The sequence below is a fragment of the Mercenaria mercenaria genome, chromosome 9 (genome assembly GCF_021730395.1).
Source record: "Mercenaria mercenaria strain notata chromosome 9, MADL_Memer_1, whole genome shotgun sequence".
Lineage (NCBI taxonomy): Eukaryota > Metazoa > Mollusca > Bivalvia > Venerida > Veneridae > Mercenaria > Mercenaria mercenaria.
This window is the reverse complement of record NC_069369.1, coordinates 84,868,047-84,885,992: the sequence shown is the minus strand read 5'-3', so window position 1 is coordinate 84,885,992 and position 17,946 is coordinate 84,868,047. Positions and strand designations below refer to the sequence as shown.

Below are 17,946 nucleotides of genomic sequence, written 5' to 3'. Positions count from 1 at the left end.
GACAATATATATAATTTATTAATAAAAGTGATATGCCTGGAAAATTGTGACTGCAAATATCTCAAATACGTTTATCTGTGTATTTAAATAAGCCAACTGACATTCCTAAACACCAGTAAAACTAATTTTATCTTATATTAAACCACCATAAAACGCAAGAAGATGTAACTTAACTATAAAATACAATTTTGATAGGAAAATAAAACACCCTTAAACATGAACTGTTTGCTTTAGTTATTTGGCACACATAATACATAGTTACAATAATTAAGATCTTTTAGTGTTGTTAGGTTATCATTTCTTTTTCACGTGATAACTGAGTTAAATAAGTGATATTGGAAACGTAAATTTATTGTCACATGTGTACGTGTAATTTGCCATGCATGTTAACAAATCAAGAATCGTTTTTATTCATTATTATTGTTAACGCGAATGGGATTTTTACATATTTTGTGTACCATCAGTTTAGTATCAACATTACATCTTTCTATAGTCAATACTTGACCTTGGAAGGCTTTGTTATATCATGATTTCAGCTATACCGACATTATGTAGGCTATATAACGATTTGATCAGATTAAAATAGTGGAGAAAGATCCCAGATGCACGTGCTTAAATTATTAGCACACCTGCGTGCAACCACGGACTGCTGACAGATCAAGTAGATATATCTTCCTAACATTTACTGATTGTACATACCAAACAGGGATTCGAATCACGATAAGGCAAGGGCAAGTTATTTCAACAGGTATATGAAAGCAATGATCGAACTGAAAGGTGTACGCCAAACCTAATTTGTTTTCAAAAGGATCTTCATACAGATTTTATCTTTGGTATGCGTAAATAGCAATTTTAACACGATTACATTTCGTGCTATTTTGTCCGATTAAACATATGTCGGCACTTTTTAAAATAATAATGCTATACATTGTAACAACTATCAACAGAACAAGTTTCAGGAACATTATTGCAAATATACTATTTATAACTAGTTGATATCATATTTCTATTAATACAGAAAATAAAACAATTGGATATGCACGTGTGCAAAGGACATTGTTCAAGTGCAGTACCATTTCATATTGCAATCAATGTACTTCATTACGTGACTAAACACTTATACCGTTTATTTGTTTCTTCAGATATCAAATCGATTTAAGCATTGTATGGTGATATTACAGGACACGTTTACTGTTTTAGAATTTGCTGATGGAAACCAGCTACAGATCTTCATAAAACTGATGATATTGACTATTGACATGGAATAGGCCTAACTAAACTTCATGCAGATGTGTTACTGGTACTATACAAATGAAATTGAGACTTTTTACAGAAAAACAGTTTTTCTTATAGGCCTAACTAAACTAAAGGAACCAGCCTGGGAGCCATCTGGTCTAGTCGCGTAATGGCTGCCAGGTATTTGAACACTAATTTTTCACTTGGCATGGCAACAGAGGTCTAAATTGAGGCTAGTTTTTGTTTAAATTTCATTGTGGATGTATTGTTGACATTTTGGTAGGAAAAATGGGAGAGCAGGTTGTATTTGGTGAAGTCAAGCTCAATTCTAGTATGAGTAGTACTTCCAGGTCACAGCAGTGTGATTTTGATGTCAGTTTACAGTAAGTAAATGTGACCAGAGAAATCTCTCTTAGAAGATACATGACCCCTACTTTTCTCTTCATTTTATATCAGTTTTATCATAACTCTTTAAAATAAGGTAAGGATTTGTTCTCTGAAATGGGTCTAGCTATGTTTGATAGCTCTTTGAAAAAGGTCAGTTTTATATAGAATATATAGGGAAAACTATTTAGGCTATTGTGACCTATAAGAAAATGTGGGCAAAAATTGAGATTTGTCCACATATTGATATAAATGAACTAGTTTGGTCAGATTTTGGTAAAAAATGAGCATTTCATTGAAATTTTGCTGCAAAAAATGATAAAAACCCAAAAAATCACATTTTCACTGTTTTGGGGGTATTTTTTTAAAAAAATTCAAATTTGCACTCTGAATTATGCCCATCTATACCTTTCAGAGGGGACATTTGGTATATTTCAAAGTGTTAATGGGTAATGTGCTTGCAAATTATGGTGAAAATTTATGAAATAGGGCATAACCAGCTCTGGCTAGAAGAACTGGTTAAAAATTATGTCCCGACATCAGTTTTGAAGGAAAATTGGCGCAGGGACCCGCGTTACTGAAAATGCCATAAAACCTGGAAAACTGATTTAATTAAGCTGAAACTTGGTAATTTTCATGCAGATGTGTTACTGGTACTATACAAATGAAATTGAGACTTTTACAGAAAAACAGTTTTTCTTATAGGCCTAACTAAACTAAAGGAACCAGCCTGGAAGCCATCTGGTCTAGTCGCGTAATGGCTGCCAGGTATTTGAACACTAATTTTTCACTTGGCATGGCAACAGAGGTCTAAATTGAGGCTAGTTTTTGTTTAAATTTCATTGTGGATGTATTGTTGACATTTTGGTAGGAAAAATGGGAGAGCAGGTTGTATTTGGTGAAGTCAAGCTCAATTCTAGTATGAGTAGTACTTCCAGGTCACAGCAGTGTGATTTTGATGTCAGTTTACAGTAAGTAAATGTGACCAGAGAAATCTCTCTTAGAAGATACATGACCCCTACTTTTCTCTTCATTTTATATCAGTTTTATCATAACTCTTTAAAATGAGGTAAGGATTTGTTCTCTGAAATGGGTCTAGCTATGTTTGGTAGCTCTTTGAAAAAGGTCAGTTTTATATAGAATATATAGGGAAAACTATTTAGGCTATTGTGACCAATAGGATTATGATAAAATAACTTTCTTTAATAAATAAAAGCAGGATTTCAAGTCGAAAACATCTGCACACTAACAAGCCGTTATTAGGGTATTCAACCTGTATTTAGTTAAAAGCTAGACTTAGAGGAAAATTACAATTACAGTAAGCCGCTAGAAATGACGTGTGTACGAGTTCTGTAATTAAATATAGTACTTGTATTCTCAAAACACACCTCAAAGGTGTGCCAGTATACGTTTATCAAACGTGACGGCTAACCATTTTTCCCCCAAAAATTTACATCATTTTCCATTTACTTATATATGCATTTTTGCCCATCAATGATGCGTTCGTAAAGAGTTTCTATGTAGACACTGATCATATGAGTACAAAACTATAAAGTCCCTTCTTGTATATAACTTTTCCTTTCCTAGTTTGAAATTTTATCGTAACGGTGGTTATTTTTATGTTTGTAAGATGTTACAAATAAAGCTTGTTATGCTAAGTTTAGTTTGAAAATCTTTCAATCACTTTAGATGTCATTGAGCGGACAAGAACTTCAGCTATTTAAACTTTGTCCTCTAAATGGGACATGGCCTCGAAACTAGCGACCTTGCACCCTGTGCATCGTCTAAATGAAGAGAATTATAGATGTTAGTATATAAAATTCTTCCCATCAGTTTAGAATATTTCGAGTGGGTATAAATTTGAGTTATTTGACCACTGACACCCGAGTGTCACATTGACCTTGGACTTAGTGATATGGGTTGTCTGATCTGCTCGTCATCTTTATGACGTTAAAATTGATACCAGTTTTATGGAAATCTTTCCTGTAGTAGAGAATATATAGAGCAATCACGCAGTAAAGATATTTTACCTTTAACTTAAAGTGTGACTTTGACCTTGGACCTAGTGGCCTGGGTTTTGCGCGTACATATGTAAAAGATAATAATTTAGAAACCTGTCGCTTTCCACTGCCAGCATGTTGTTATTTCAACTTCTAACTAACAATCAACATATTTGTTTTATTCATTTATGCTTAGCAATCAAACATGTCTGGCACATTTGTACGTGTGACATCTGCAGAATGTAGTTACATTGACATAATTGCGGTGATATCTGTCTCTACATCGTTTCTTCTCGCCTGTTGATACAATCATAATATATCTTTGTTATAGACCTACAGACCTACTTTATATAAATTATATGAATATGTGAAATAGTGTGAATTTAAATGCTGATGCTTTAAGTATACACTGTTTTCACTTCTAAGACTGATCAAAGTTTGCTGTTTTGAAGTAATGCTCCGTTCATACTTTGAATATTTGAAATAAAATCTTATTTTTAGTTTCCAAACTTGAGTGAAATGTAACTCGCCAACGTCCTTTACATTCCTAATATGTTACAGATTCTGATAAAAAAACAGTGGTGATTCGGCTGTTGTAACTAATGTAAATATTCAAGATTTAGGCGAATGCCTGGGCAAAGACTCAATTTAATGTCGATTTTGGTAAATAAGCATTTCAGACATTTGATCCATATTGTACAGCCCTAATATCACAACAATGTAACAATGATAATAATATCTGACAACTGAAGCGTTCGTATATTTAAACGTGACAACTTTAATCTACCTCAATATATGTAATATGCCACACAAGTAGATAAACAGGTTATGTAATAACAGAAAATATCAATAAATCTTGATAAATGTTTTTCTCCCTTTCTGAAAGCAATGAAAGTTATCTTTGTACTGCCTATTGAAATCCAGTCTGTAGTGTTAGTGTCTATGGCGAGAAAGACAATATCTGTTCCTGTTTCAAAATCGTCTCGATTTTGTAAGTATTTTACATGACTTTTTATGCGTATTTTATGCAATTTAAACATCATCTTTAAAGTGATATTTTGGTTCCCCTGAAAACACACACAAAAAACACTAATTATGGACAATATTCCAATTTAGTTTTTCAGCTGGAGATACAATACCGAAACGCTGGTGCAAATTATTAAACTATTTTAAAAGCAAAATCCAAAGATACAAGTTATCACTACTATTACAAATATCACCAATAAAATATGTTCATTGATACAAAACGCAATATTTGAAGGTATTGACCTAGAAAATACAGATAATGATAAATATAATGCCATCATTTAAAAGAATAATTCTTTTTATTACCAACACATAACTGTAAATTTCAAATTACCAAGTCATTTAAGTCATGTTAAGTTATAATTCCCCTTTATCGTGTCGACTAACATCAAGTACTTTATATATACAAGATAAATTTCCTGTCATGGTCTGATTCAATGTAAATATGTGGAAGGAGAATGTGTTGTGTATAATTTTGAATGAGATAAGCTGCAGTCCAAAAGTCTATACGAATAACGTACTTTTACATACGCTTCCTCGAAAGCTCGAAGAGACAAACGATGAAAAGGAGAGGCGAGAAAGCACTGAAGTCTGCGACGAACACATTTACCCCAGATTTGCGTTTAATACTACCATTGCGTCTAATTCCATACGACCTAGATTTACGCTACATATCAGGGATTTTATTTATGTTACTTTTCTGGTATGTAGTATCTTGTCAGCCCAAATTAAAACGTCAAGTTTATAGTCCATTCGAATTCTGCTATTATATGCCTGTCCTATACTTGGGAACTATAAGCGTGTAACCAGAAGTATGGCGAGATTTATATAAAGGTAATAAAGTTATTGCGGAAAACTTATAGTGTACTTTTCTCTGATATTTCCTGAAAGATGACAAATGAAATTATATTTTGTTTAGAAAAAACATTTGAGAAAATTCAAGCAATGAATGAAATATACAATGTCACAAAAATATTCAATTAAGTTCACTTTCATGACTGGTCTACTGAAGTCTTGGCTTCGTCAGTAGTGCAGGTCTATATCGGTGTTTTTATTTAAATTGATCCAATAAATTGTGTCTATCGTAATTGGTCAATCAAACTTGACAGTAAGGATTCGCACGTCAGCTTGTGTATTTTCATTCTAAGGAGGTACTCCGGCGATTTTGTAATTATCGTCGGCAATCATTAAAAGTTGATACATGATAACGTGGACAAGACCGTTACCAAAGTCGTTCAAACATTCATAAACGTTGGCAATTTCTTCAAAACTAGTCAGAAACAAACTCTGTCTTGTATAATTAGAAATAATATGTTTGGATAAGATATCCACCACTACTGACGTAAACAAAATGCATTTAACTGATGCAAATACTAGACTTTTTTTCTACAGAAATCATAACATAAGATATTAAATGCTGTATTGTACCCACAGTTATCACAGTTGTGACTGGATATTCAATTAAGTTCACTTTCATGTCTGGTCTACTGAAGTATTGGCTTCGTCAGTAGCGCAGAAGTCTATATCGGCGTTGTTTTTTTCTGAGCTTTTTGTGTTATTTTATGTTACACTCAGATTTTCTGACGTTCTTTTTAATTTTGCCAGCCCATGTTTGCCTGCCTCGGTGAAATGTTGCATTTTTAAGACTAGAATGACAGACTGAATTTTTAATTTTCGGGAAACTTCAAATAAACATTATTAAACAGATTCGCAGTTTGTGGTTGCTTTTTTTAAAATGAGACATCTACTTTCCAGATTTTAATCTCCTGCGGGACGTCTGTCTTTGTATTGTGAGACAATGGACGTCTGTCCTTGTATTAAGAGGCGATTGCCTATATCAGATGTTAACGTAATTTATCTATTTATCTGCAGTTTTTAATGCACATCAGAACGTCAATTTCGCCGTTAGCGCGTTACTACATCTATACAATGACATCTAATTCTGTACTGAGTGATGTGATTCTATTTTATTAAGCACAATTGCATCGTTTTCATTAGTATTTGACGATTGTATATATTGCTACGGTCGCATAAGCATAAGATTGCAAGTTTAAAACCAATATCAGGGAGTCGACAATTTGGCTCAGTGGCAAGGGCATTAGCCTTCCACGCGTGCGACACGGGTTCGAATCCTGCCTCAGGCACTTGGGATTTTTCGTTATAAGAATTCTATCCTCTTAAATTTCTGTTATCATATTCTGTTATTCTGGTTTAATATTTGTTGCTCGCAGTACATAGAATATTCGTTCGTTGCAACGGTGTAAATGCGAACTTGTTTAGTTATATTGATTATAATAAAAAGGAAGACATTTTAGGTCTAGATTATGCGAAAATCAATGTCTTTGATATATAATTCAAAGCAGAAGTGTTTTAAAGTTACGAATCAGCTTATATCTGGAGACAAAAAAAAAACGTAAATTAGGATCAAAAACACGCCACGAAAAGATACTGCTGAGATAACTATAATAATCATATGCAGACCATGCCGAAAAAAGGGGAAAAATTGTTTTTGTTTGCAAGAACACACATCCTTTAAACAAATTCATATAGCTGTGTATGTTTCAACGTGTACGAAACGGATAAGTACCGAACAATTCAGAGAAAACATAAACAAATACATAAAGTACATAAAAACACAACAGGGCACCGCCGTGAAGTCATCATATTCTGTTCCCTAATACACATTATGGTAGCAAGATGTAAGATAGATAAGCCACAGAAATGCTCATGTAAATATATATAAAAAGGAAAAAACGTACATAAAATGTTACAGACCGGACACGATAAAAGGAATTGGCATTCAATATAGGGAGATGATTCAAAAAGTAAGACGTTCTTGCATGCGTCATTCTAAACATTTGTGCCAAGACTTTTTGAAATCCATCCACGAATGACAAAGTTACAGAACGGACATGAAATCGTGACGAACGAATTAACTGATAGACAAACGTTGCAAGTACTATACGCAGCCTCAAAGCAGGGCTGGGGGCATGAAAAGGGAAAACCCACATGTCGTCCACAGCCAAGATTACGGTTGGACTACGATGCACATATATAATTGCCACATGACGTACAAACTCTCTAAGACAACTAATGATTGTAAGCATCTATTTTGAAAGTACCTACTAATTTTAGACTGGAAAGAAGATAATTGGACAATTACCATTATTATATCTACCGAACAAATCTTTAGAGTTGTCTATTTTCTCCATTTGAAAATATCTTTATTTAATAACAAGTGGGATGAAATATGGCGCTCAGAGTGAGTTCCTAAGTAAAGACACGTCAAAGGTGCGCTAATACCTGCTAATCAATTGTGACGTTACCAAATATATTTCCAAAAATACGTCATGTTCTTTTAGCAAACTTTTACCAATTAACTATGCTGTTGATAAGTCTTCCAATGAAACATATTCCCATTTCAGGTATCATTACTATAAATTTCTACCCAAACATTTTCTTTTACATTAACTCTAAATAAGAAAGTGTTATAAAATAGGAAAAGCCTTACAACGCCATTAAACATTACACTTTATTATGTTATGTTAAAAATAAAATATGTTACTTGTTGAGGTGAATAGTTATTTTCTGATATGTGTGTTTACATTAACACTTCCAACACGAACATAATTAAATCCGTAGTAACTGCTGCCTTGGGTTTATCTAGAGTGATCATTTATCAGTACGCATGTCACTGATCACGTGATTAATAACATTACCTTATTTAGATTCAACATTTTTCCGCTTCAGTTTTGTGAATGAGTTTGATGGTATGTAGATATTAGCGAAAAAACGCCTTGCGGTTATAAATACGATTGTTTTTGTACATAAAATGAACCAAAATAAGTCCCGTTACGATAAATGATGGGACAGTTCCTCGTGTAATTGAATCTGCATTGAAACATTTTCTGTTTGTATGCTGTTGTTTTCTTCACTTTAATCGTTCAGGTACATTCTTCGAGATTGACCTTGTTGTCAACTTTATATGATATTCGAAAAAAAAAAACAATGTATACACAATTTCAACTTTATATGATATTCAAAAAAAAAAAAAAAACAATGTACACACATTTTCAACTTTATATGATATTCGAACAAAAACAATGTATACACAATTTCAATTTTATATGCTATTCGAAAAAACAAAGTATACACAATTAAAGTGAGTAGATGTATTTTAACCAAATTCACGCAAATTGTAGTGAGACACGCCCTCATATAAAGCAAATTGTTAATAATATATACGATATTTTTGTGTTTATTTTGTTTAAATGATAAAGTAATGTATGTGCTTTACTCATTTATAAAACGTTGGTGTTGCCAATACATGATGTATTTGTAATGGAATTATAAAGAATACTTTTTGTATTATTATCTAAATGGTGACTAAGACGGTCCTTTCAACACGACGTAATTTTGCAAAATAAAATATAATGTATTTTTTTGAAATAAAATAGATATTAGAGGAGTGTTTACCTGAACAATTCGACAAGTCACGATCTACAACAGATGATTTTAACACTTACGCTTTACTCAAATGACACACGATCATCTTTCATTTAAAAGTACATATTAGGGTTTGACATTGCATGAATACACTCTATTTCTAACGACAAACAAATGTGGCTCTGTCTATTTTCATCATAGGAAGACGGGTTTCATTTGCACAGGGTTTAACAGTCAAATGTTCTTTTAACTACCACTGGAAACGAACAGTTCGCTATTTAAGGAAGATATAGGATCTTGGCAATACAATACAGAATAGTACGTACACAAATGATCCAGACAGACATTTCACTTAGAGCACTAAAAACAAAATCAAGTATCATGCAAAATCATACACTAAGTTCTTTGTCAAATATTGAATAAGAATCCGTAATATGACGATAACAGACGTTAATATACGAAAAAAGTATGAAATTCACCAAGAGGTATAACTTTATGACAACATACTATGATAATAGTCGTATAGTCACATAATAGTGCAATAACAATTTAAACACAATTAAAAATGTCTTGTACTAGATATATAATTCAGTAAATTAAGTCGATTCTTGAGCTTATGTACTCATTGCTGGCATTAGTATTTTATATAATGTAGGTAAGCACTTGATGTACGTGTTGTATGCTGATCTGTAACAACCGCACTGGTTGATGTCACAACAAGTAATATTGCGAAATACGTCAGTATTAACGATACTTGCCATCATTAATTCAAACAGGACACTTCTACTTAAGATAATGTTACTGACCTGCTAACCAAGAGATATGGCCAACATTAAAAGAAGGACGGTTTTCTTAAATAACTTCTTATATTACCTAGACATGTGTTTGACTGTAGATTTCAAATAATCAAGGTAATTATTAATCCCTATTTACGTATACTTTTAATATCAAAAAAGCCATATCTCAAAGATGAAATTATTGTCGCAAGTCTACATAGTATCAATTGTGGTTGTTGATATAGAGGCTTGGTTTTTTGATATGCTTGTTATCGCAAAATAGCTTTTTTAAACATATGATTTTGTTTTTTCTGTTTTTTTTTTTCTTAAAAAAAAACAACATGTGATTAAGACCAACATAGTGGCTTTGTGACCAGCAGTCTGGTCAGGATCCATGCTGTTCACTAACGGTTTCTCTAATTGTAAAATGCTTTGAAAACGAACAGCATGGATCCTGAGCAGACTGCGCGGATGCGCAGGCTGGTCTGTATCCATGCAGGTCGCAAAGCCACTATGTTGGTTTTCTCATGGCGCGGCTCACATATTTATCTGACAGTTACTGCTCAATTGTTTCTAAATCTAACTACCCAACATTTTTTCTTTAAAACTTTGATCTCCTATCTCACTTCAGGTACGAGTATCTGTGCGTAAGCACTGACTTTCAATTTAACAGTTTTATAGCTTGCATTTAAAAACACATTACAAGCCATGATTCAAACCCATATCGGCTATGACACAGAATGTAATGTAGCTGCTGCTCATGCGCAAAAGCTTTTAAACTGCAATTAAATTTCATATACATTATAACGTTGATATTACGTAGTTATCATAATAAGCCAAACTATTTCATTACAAAGGCTCTGTTGCTGTCCTGAGTGTCAAAATGATCAGAAAAAAAGTCTCAAAGTTGAAGAACACACACTCTTGGTAGCTGTGAAATTTTATTATGGTTACAGGATTTGCAATCTAGAAACTGTCAAGGTATATCAGTGCTAATGTAAGCTATACCCAATGTTTAACGTTAACTGATAATGTTACCTTTGAAATAAAATCTGAACATCATATTTCTAAAAAAAAAAAATTAGAAGATAAAACGTTACACAGGCAGATGTGCAACAAAAATTGCACAAATGCAGTATCGTTTTATACTGCAATCAATGTATTTCATTATGTGATGAATAATGCCGTCATGGGAAACATGTGTTTTCATACATTCAGTAAAGTTTTATCTGATGGAGAAAATGTATAGCACTGAAAAAGAAGCGTCGCCTTACAATTTCAAAAGGGTAAAGTTTCTTGTTTAACGTGGGTAGTCGACGAAAGTCCCAACATGGAATTGATGGAACAATTTATTTCCAGCCGAGCCCACGGCAGACGACATATTTACCTCCCCAGCATCCAGTCTAGGCCGATACTGCTGGAAACAGTACCAATTTAAGTAAATCACCCAGCACTGAACAATAGCCGAGATATCAGCCGCAACCGGGAACTCAACCCGGACCGCTGGCGTTGTAGTCCAAGCTGCTAACCAATGTGCCACTGACTTCCTTAAAAACGATTCAACGATTCCAAAAGAAATAAGGTAGTGATGTTCTTATTTGTGATAAAATGACATATAGCCAAAAATGATACTCTTGTCTCTCGAATCCTGTTTAAGCATATCCTACGCAATGCTTTGTATATATTCCGTACTAATGTATGTAAGAAAGTCTTTTAAAGTACCAAAAATAAATATCCTAAGTAACTGCGACTTTTTTTTCTCATATCCTTCTTTACGTCTTTGCTAGGACGTGTTTTTTTCTAGCCTTGGCCTTTTCGACATTTATTGGTTTATATACGAAATTCAAACTGATTTCTGTAAAGGCATACTTAATTGAAAATAACTTCCAACTGTATAGTGTGTTTGTGTTATATTTCATGAATAATCTAAGAACGCCGACACATCAAACATTACCTTGACCAAACACTCATAAAACAAGGGAATATATTCCAAATGAAAAAGCCTCTCTTCCAGAACGAGACTCCCTTAAAACAAAACATAACAATTACGCGCATGAAAGTGTACAAAATGGGTATGTACACCAACTACACAGATAAAATGAGGACAACGCATAAAAGTCTTGAATAAATTCTATCTGTTGTTGTTTTTGCCTTTCAAGTTATTTAACAATCAAATTACGTGAAGAATGAGCTCATTAGTTCTCGTTTAATGATTATCTATTTGCTAGAAAAGTAATTAATGAACCATGTGTTGGAAAGATTTCAACTGAATTATGCTGACCCAAGATGATTAATCCAATAAATCGTGTCCACAGAAACTGGTCAATCAAACTTGACAGAAAGGATCTACAGATTAGCTCGAGTATGTTTCTACCGAGGCACTCCCGTAATTTGCGGAGAATAATTATATTTACACTGTCGTGTTACATTTGGCGAATATTAGGTCAGTGGTGTTTTGTCACTGACTGTTCCAAGACTTCCTTCTTCATGTATGTTTTCTGTCAGTTTGTTACTTCTCTGTTATCATTGCATTAGTTTGTTTGAATGTGTGTTATCATTGCTTTAGTTGGTTTCAATGTGTACATGCGTTCAGCCACTGGGTACGTGTATACAGTTTCACCTGCCTATACTTCCATGTGAAGTGCTGTATTGGCGGTTGCGTTCTTAATATGGCTTGACCTGTTGGACTTTTTCCCGTTTTTTTCATAAAACCGTGTTCAGTATAATTTGTTCGCTTACTAATGTATTGTACTTATTTCAAACATACGCAAACAACCGCTAATAGAACCGACACTTTCGGCTGATTCCATGTTTGAAAATATTATTTAAGCTAAACTGATTTGAAAAAAAAATATGTGCATAAATCACATTTTCACAATGGCAGTCTATGGGGAAAATTACAAGTTTGATGACATTTTTATGTACAGAAATTGTTCTACAATTGGATTATTAATGAAACTTCTAACAGTTGTATAATGACACATTGTCTTTCTTACGGTTAAGTAAAAAGTAAAGTTTCGTTTGCTAGTTTCTGAGATATTGGCCCATGATATAATTTTCGAACTGATTTTATGACCTTATATGGATTTTTACGTACTAGACGTATACAAAATCTTAAGAAAAAATATAAACATTGCCGGTTTTATCAATTAATACAAATGTTGCCATTTATTCGCAGTTACGCCGGATCCGGGCTTTATTCTTAGTAACACTATCATTTCTGGTTCTTAAACGTACAGGACTACTTTAAACCGCACCCTTACAACAGTGTATGTATATGTGTGTACATGTTTAACATATGCATAAACTATGCGTATATACAGCGATGGCGAAATAAAATTATAGTCTTTTAGAATCCGGGTAGGCGAAAATCAATTTTGTTACTACATAATTCATAGCAAAGAGTTAGTCAAGTGACAGCTAATTTCAAGAGACACAGAGCAACCCTTTTGAAAAAAGCTCAGTAAAATCATCAAACTAAACACGCTGAGGGAATAAAAATATTAGCACAGAATAATAACATTTCAAAGGATGTCGCAGACACAACCATTACTACTAATTGCAGTTTTTCTGTTGAATGCGAATCTTGGTAATGCACACGGTGGTCGCTTAGATAACCCGTAATAATTACTGAAGTTAACAAATGCTGCAAACGGTGGTCGCTAAGATAACCATTAGCACTTGGTACTGGACTTGTAGCTACAGCTACTAATCATTAGGTATCGCAGAGAATGGTTGCTAAGTAAACGATTACTGCTGAATGCTAAGCTTCTAGCTGCAGTTATCGCAGACAACGGTCGCTAAGAAAACAATTAGAATTACAATAAGGAAATAACAGCTGAATGGGGAGCTTGTAGCATATATTGGTCGCTAATATAATAATTATAGTTGTGGACGAACAATTATTCCGCACGTTCAGCTATTTTAGTACAAGGCCCTTGCAGCGGACGTTGGAAACTGGAACTCGGATGAAGTACTTAACTTCTATCTTTGCATCAAGAGGAATTCGAGTAAGATGTATTTATTCCACATTTAGGTTAATTAGAAATTTATTTTGTATTTTGTTATATGCCAGATCTGACAGACCATTTACAACAATGGGGGTGGATTCGTTCGTTTTAACCTGTGTACGGACGGTATGTCTTTCAGCAAAACTATTACTTAAGTATATCGTTGATAAATAACTTTTTAATATACCTTAAAGGTGCGTCAGTACCAATTCATCAGCTGTAGGCGTCCACAACAGAGCTAAAGAGGCAGGGTAATTGTATTTGGTAATTTTTTTCTTCAATTTAGAATTATTTTTGTATAATGTTAACGATTGCCTCCATACTGTACCCGTCCCAAGGCCAAACTTCGTATCAAAATATCTCTTTAATAGTATATTAATGCGAAAAAAATCTAGCGGATTTCTATCAAATGTTTTAATTTACATCAGCATTATCTCTAAATACCACTTAGATGAATACTATTATAAAACGTACAACGCTATCAAGCATTTACGTAATATTTTACTTTCATATGCTACCAATAAAACCTGTCAGCTGTGACAAGTAGCGACTGTCAAAAGTATAAAACTTTAACAAGGTTTATAAACACCTTAGCTGCAACCTTAACATCACCGTCATTAATAACGTTGAATATCAGTCAATAAACATAAAGAAGCCGTGGTAACTTACGTCTCGGGGTGATCGTGAATGATCATTCAGTTGTCGTATGTCGGTGTTAACCCAATTAATCAAGCTAAAGACGAGTTTTAAAGCTATTTTTGATATTAAAAAGTATTTGAGAAATGTCGTAATAGAACAGTTATGAACATATCAAACATTGCCTTTCATACCAAGAAGCAAGGCATTGCAAAAGTAGTTTTAGTTATATATATGTGTGCGTGTGTGTGTTTCTTTGGTGTTTTAGCGATTAAACGAAATCTCTTCACTCACGTTTTCATCAAATTTGTATCGATGACTTGTCAATAGTCTTACACATTTGGTAAGAGAGCTATGTGCTGGATCTAGGAAATTTTAAACTTTTTATCTGACTAGGCTACAAAGGCAAGTGAGAAAAAATTCCAAAAGGACTAGCCAATTATTAAGAACACACTCCATTTAAAGTTCCATAAGGCTTTAAATTTTATGTTTAAAACAGATGAACACTGTCTAAATAGAGGGTATGCATACTTACATGGTTAGAAAATATGCTACTTTTAATAACACACATGAACTTTTACAGTTAGAGTCAACTAGAGCTATCACTAAAGGTGATGACTGTACCTCCCGCATGCACTGACACAGTTCATTGCAATCTGACGCCACAAGATTGCATAATTATGTGTACTGTATGTATATAGACTGTATGTATACAGTATAGTAACAAAAAACAAAGTCCCATAACTATGCAGAATATTTATGAAGAGAAAAGAACGTAACATGCACCATGCACAACTAGGGTTGGTACTGATCACTTGTGTGAAGTTTCATTAAATTGTGTGCAAGGGTTCGGAAGATTAGGTGCGCACAAGATTGCATATGCAAACTGTATGTACATAGTATGTTAACAAGAAACAAAGTCCCATAACTCTGCAATTTTTGTAGTTGAAAGAACCTAACATGCCCCATGCACAACTACTGTTGTTACTGATCACTTGTGTGAAGTTTCATTAAATTGTGTCACGGGGATGAGGAGAGATGGTGCGCACAAGATTGTGTCTATGTATATTGTATAGTAACAAAAACAAAGTCCCGTAACTCTGCATTTTTTTTCTGAAAGAACCTGACATTCCCCATGCACAACTACTGTTGTTACTGATCCCTTGTGTGAAGTTTCATTAAACTGTGTCACGGGGATGAGGAGAGATGGTGTGCACAAGACTGTGTCTACGGACAGACGAACAGACAGACGGACAGACGGACAGACAGACAGACAACCTGTAAACACCCCCTCCCCTTGCAATTATGTTGTCGGGGTGGGGGGGGGGGGGGTACAAAAAGGGAGGTAATACAAACAATAGGTTTAATAAAACTTTCTTCCATGTTCATCAATACTCAAAACTGTGACAAATATCAAAGAAAACAATTATTGGAAATAGCTTTGAACAAGAAATTTGTATATTTTATGTCCATAACGAAAGATCGCGGCAGCCACATTATAAACAAAGGCATTATGAGTCTTTAAAGCAAAATGCCTTAACAGTGAACATAACGGATATATAGACAAACACACAAAGACATAAAAAAAAGCTATCACCTTTTAAAAATCATCACAATGTCACAGGTAAAAAAGGTAAACCCCGTCTTGTGAGGACCAAACATACACTATAGCAACTACAGACAAGACACGTTAAACACAATTCAATTGAAAGAGCATTTTCTTTTTCAATTTATCTTTAGCTTACGGCTCATGATTGTCTCCATAATTTACAAAACCTACTATATCACACACTGTTGTAGTTTATCTATGCTAAAATAAATGTTAAAAGATACCTTTATACTATTTTAATTAACATCGACTCTAAATACCACTGTGATGAAAATTTATAAAATAACTTACAACGTCATAAAATATTAACATAATATTTAACCTTTATATGATGTTACTAATATAATCTGTCAATTATGACAAATTAAGATAAGTGTGTAGTCACTTTCAGAAACGTTATCTTTGTGTTAGTTTTGTAAACACTGCGGAGGCCTTGATAACAAAATCATTAGTTATTACGTAGATATCAGTCAATGGATTAAATGGACTCCATACGTGCGTGTTTTACGGGTTATGTTGGTTATAAATATTTTATTTTGTTACATGACACTTCTCATAGCGCTTGCAAAATCTCCAAAAATATAATAGTTGCTTTTATATCATATAATGACTGGTCTTCTCTGCATCAGCGAGACGTTCTCACGTTGAACAGAGACTTTTTGATCAACCGCAAACGGAAAAGTTGTGTACCAGCTATACATTTGAGCCGTGCCATGAGAAAACCAACATAGTGACTTTGCGACCAGCCTGGATCCTGACCAGCCTGCGCATCCGCGCAGTCTGGTCAGGATCCATGCTGTTTGCTTTCAAAGCCTATTGCTATTAGAGAAACTGTTAGCGAACAGCATGGATGCTGGATCCATGCTGGTCGCAAAGCCACTATGTTGGTTTTCCCATGGCACGGCTCATTTGTTCATATTGTAAGAAACTGTCACTGTTTGCGGTGACGCGGTAAAAGGGTACCACACTAGTTATCAATAAGAAGACTTGATGTTAAAACTTGGGTTTATCTGATTTATATTGAGATAAATACCTTCACTGTTTACTCATCGTTTCTTGCAACAGCTGCAATATTTCATCAAGAGGTTTTACAATCCATTTTACACTTCTATTATAAAAATCAAGAGTTGATCTATTTCTAATCCAATTCAGTTTATATAAATTCCTCTCAGCTGCCTTGAATTATACAATGTACCAAGAACAGTTAAATGAACTCACCTAATGCTTGTACTATATGTGTTTGCATGTTAACATTCCATCTGTTTTACCTGGAAAAAAAGAAATCACTATATTCAAAAGTCAACATTACAGTTTTACACGCAACAACTCCTAAAAAGGATCCTAATTTACATCCACCCACATCCAATAATGTAAACATGCTTCACGCTTTATTGCCAACTAAATGATTTACACCATACAATCACAGCACATTCCCTCTCATTATACTAATAATTAATTTACATTTATGACTATTACTTTTTTTTATCTTATTCACAGTATATCACCGGACAGTGATAGCGCTGTTTTACTGTCCTTTAAAATATATTGTGCTAACCTTCACACTCCGTAAAGATAACGCTCTTAAACGCAGAGGTTATAAATTATTCACATCACGAGTAAAACGAGTTGTAATTAGTGACAGCTAATTTAACGAGCTATAACCTAAAGGACTGTAGGTAAACCAATGACAAATTGGTGCCCAGAGAATCTATTCTAATCAATTAACTGTTTGCCATTCAATAATTAATTAAGTTCTACACTTCCAAGATGCCAAACATTCTTGAAGAAACTTATTAAAACCTCATCGTCTTGAAATTCACAGA

General features: G+C 33.8%; 1 protein-coding gene across 1 annotated transcript in view; it reads right to left on the bottom strand.

Annotated features, from left to right (window-relative positions):
* The window catches only part of LOC123547620 (histamine H2 receptor-like), a 315,142-nt gene that overhangs the window by 228,413 nt on the left and 68,783 nt on the right, over positions 1-17,946 (bottom strand). The window contains exon 2 of the mRNA XM_053551930.1: positions 17,342-17,391. The gene's annotated coding sequence lies outside the window, so the exon portion shown is untranslated. The remainder of the gene's footprint in view (positions 1-17,341; positions 17,392-17,946) is intronic.